This window comes from Orycteropus afer, unplaced genomic scaffold (genome assembly GCF_000298275.1).
Source record: "Orycteropus afer afer isolate SDZICR_OR568_19922 unplaced genomic scaffold, OryAfe1.0 scaffold00068, whole genome shotgun sequence".
Taxonomy (NCBI): Eukaryota; Metazoa; Chordata; class Mammalia; order Tubulidentata; family Orycteropodidae; genus Orycteropus; species Orycteropus afer.
The window spans coordinates 706,409-710,389 of record NW_006921655.1 but is presented as its reverse complement, the minus strand read 5'-3'; positions in this window follow the sequence as shown (position 1 = coordinate 710,389).

Below are 3,981 nucleotides of genomic sequence, written 5' to 3'. Positions count from 1 at the left end.
TTGAACCGCCAGCCTTCTGGTTAGCAGTCAAGTGCTTTAGCCACTATGCTACCAGAGCTCCCAAAACAATCTTTACTGCAGCAAAATTTATATACAATAAATCTATTTTAAGTGTCCACTTCAATCCATTTTGACAAATGTATAACATCCATGTAACTACCACCACAATCAAGATATAGAAGATGCATATCACCAGAAAAAGTTCCCTTATGCCCCTTTACAATCAATTCCCAATTCCTGTCCCTAACACCAGGGAACCCCTGATCTGCTTTCTGTCCCCATAGATTAGTTTTGCTTTTACTAGAATTTCATAAAATAGATCATACAGTATGTACTGTGCCTGGCTACTTTTGCCTAACAAATTTTTTTGAGATTTGCCCACGTTGTTGTGGGTATCTGCAAAAAGGACAAGGAGGCCACATATTCTGACCTCCTAGAACCCCACAAGAGGAAGACAGACTCACCATCAATAGCCCAAGGCCTATTACTGCAAGGCCGGACATGATGCCTCCCTCCAGCCCTTTCTCCAACCGTTCCTCCCAAAGCACCCACCGCCTCTCTCCTGGGTTCAATAATTCACTGCAGTGGCCACTCAGAACTCACAGATTACAGGGTTTATTAAGGAAGCACCAGGCTACAATTCCAGTTCAGGAAAAATGCTCAGTCTCTCTCCCAGACCACCGTCTCTCAGCCAAGTCTCTCACAGTCTCTCCCCCAGCAGTACATGTCCCTTGGTGTCTTACTCAGCAATGTGTGTCTCTTGCATTTATTTCCCAGCAGCACGTGTCTCTTTCAGTAGCATGTGTCTCTTTCAGCAGCACGTCTTCCTCAGCCAGCAGTCAGAGAGAGTTCTGCCTCTAGGAGGCCTCCTTTTGAGCCTGGCAGAGTGGCCAAACTAGCCAATCATAGCATCAGAACTCTAAGCACCTGAGAGAGAGCCTCCCATAACATTGTGTTGTGCCACACCCAACAGAAATAACCCAGGTTGATAACATTTACAATCAGGGCTCCTCAGTTGCTCATTCCACCACTGAGTTTACAATGACTTATGGGTAGAAAAACCATACTAAGTAATTTACTACACTGCAGTATCATAGTTTATTCCTTTTTATCATGGAATATTCTTCCATTGTATGGAAATACAGCAATTTGTCTATCTGTTCATTTGTGGTTGGAACTGTGTGTTTTTTCCAGTTTGGGGATATTAAGAATAAAGCCTTTATGAACATCAGTGTACAAGTGTTTGTGTGGCTATATGCTTTCATTACTCTTGGAATAAATCTCTAGGAGTGTTCTGTGGGATGATAACTACAGAAAATTTCCAAACCGTTTTCTAAAGTGGTTGTGCATTTTACAACTCTAGTTGCTCCATATCCTGCAACATTTGATATTGTCAATCTTTCTTTTTAATTAAAAGAATATATACACACACACACACACATACATACGCACACATGTATGTATGTGTATATATATGTGTGTGTGTATATATATACATATATTGAGGCATAAATATCTAGGAGTTGAATTGCTGGGTCACATGGTTAATGTAAATTGAACTTTTAAGAAATAAGCAGAACTTTTTCCAAAGTCATTCTACTATTTTACATTCCCACCAACAATGTATGAAAGTCTCGTTACTCATATTCTCACCTATATTTAGTAATGTTAATCTTTTTTATTTTAGACACTGAAGAAAGTAATGAGCCTTGGTGGCACAGTGGTTAAGGCCTTAGCTGCCAACTGAAAGGTTGGCATTTCTAACCCACCAGCTGCTCCATGGGAGAAAGAGATGGCCGTTTGCTTCTGTAAAGATGTTGTTGTTGTTATGTGCCGTCGAGTCGGCCCCGACTCATAGCGACCCCTCCTTGGGTTTCCGAGGCAGTTATCACTACGGAAGTAGGATTGCCCAACCTTCCTTCCGAGGAGTGGCTGGTGGGTTTGAACCGCCAGCCGTCTGGTTAGCAGGCAAGTGTCTTAGCCACTATGCTACCAGAGCTCCCACCATTTTCAATAGCTACCAAAAAAATAAAATACTTGGGAATAAATCTTACCAGGGACACAAAAGACCTCTACAAAGAAAACTATAAAAAGATGTACAGCCTTGGAAATCCTGCAGGGCAGTTCTACTCTGTCCCATAGAGTCATTTTAAATTAGAATCAATTCAATAGTAATGGGTTTGGGTGTTTTTTGGTTTGGTGATTGTGTAGTGGTATCTCATTGTGGTTTTAATTGAAATTCTCTGATGAAGAATTATACTGAACATTTTTCGTAGCTTCTTGGACATTCTTATATTTTCTTTTGTGAAGTGTCTGTTTAAATCTTTTGCTCATTTTAAAATTGGACTTTTATCATCAAGTTATTACATTTCTCTATATATACTGGATACAAGTCTGTTGTCAGAATATATGAATTGCAAATATATTCTCCCAGTCTTTGGCTTGCCTTTTCATTTTCTTAGAAATATCTTTCAAGGAAGAAAACTTCTATATTATTAAATCCAATTTGTACTTTAAAAAAATGCTATATGCTTTGTATATCCTAAATAAGAAATTTTTGTCTATCCCAAGGTCATGAAGATTTTATCATGTTTTCTTTGAAAATTTTTATAGTTTTAGTACATACATTTATGTCTTATCATTCATTTTGAGTTAATTTTTTTGTATGGTGTGAGGTATGGTGGCTTCACTTTTTTCTACATGAATATCTAGTTGCTCTACAACTATTTATGGAAAACATCATTTTCCCTCCATTGAATTACCTTGGCATCATTGTCAAAAATCAATTGATAGAATTCACCAATGAAGATACCTAGGTACAAAGTTTTCTTGGGAAGGTTTTACATTATAAATTTAATTTCTTTCATTGGTTTTAACCTACCTCCTAAGGAGCCCTGATGGTATAATACTTAAGTATTCAGCTGCTAACTGAAAAGTTGGCTGTTTGAACCTACCAACTGCTCCATGAGAGAACTATGTGGCAGTCTACTTCCACAAAGATTACAGCCTTGGGAACCCTATGGGGTAGTTCTACTCTGTCCTATAGGGTTGCTATTAGTTGGAATTGACTTGATAACTACAGGTCTTGGTTTGGTGTATATAGAGAAAGAAAACAGAAAGAAGTTACAACAACATGCCAGGCAGAATTGTACAAGAGGGTGATGTTGATTAAGGGGTGTATTTCCTTTATTTTTCATAATTATTTGTAAGGTATTTATGTACTTTATAATAACTGCCTTTCTGATAAGTGTATTTGGCTAACCTATAAGGAGTCAATCATTGCCCAGGCTCCCAGTTTGCCCCAAGCTTCATTTCAGTTTGCTCCTGAGACTTGCTTTGTATCAAAACTGACAAGAGGGCTATAGAGCATTAAAATTCTATTGGGTCACATTAGGATTTATGAGGCTCACAGCCATACAGGAGCCAAAGCTGCTGCAGTGATTTTTCACAACTGACCCAGAAGAACAATGAATAGACTAGGATGCCAGGAAACACTGGTTCTATTCTCAGCGCTGCATTTTTGTTCAGGGAAACCATTAAACCTCATTTTCACATTCTAAGACTAAGGTTACTTGTAAGAGTCTCTAATTGCAGGCCATGTACAGAAAGGTCAGATGATAGGGTAGAAGCAGGAAAGCAAGTGTAGACTGGAGCAAGAATCCAGGAATTTGGGAAAACAGGCAATATGGTTTATGAAGTCATAATAGGAAAATATAGAATAAATAAGGGACTAAATAATGCATTTGGACTAGAACCTGATTTCCCAAAGATCTTGGGCGAGATTTACTCAGGAAATCTGAGTAATGGCACAGAGCACTAGCAATAGGGCTTGAAAAACACAGGGAATTTTTACACTCTTTCTAGTAAAAAGCACCCACCACCCAGGCAGGAAGAAGCACGAAACCAGGGCAGCTGGCCAGATACAGGTAAGGGGTGCAGGGGAGACCCCACCCCCCAGGCAGCAGGAAACGGGAAGCCAGG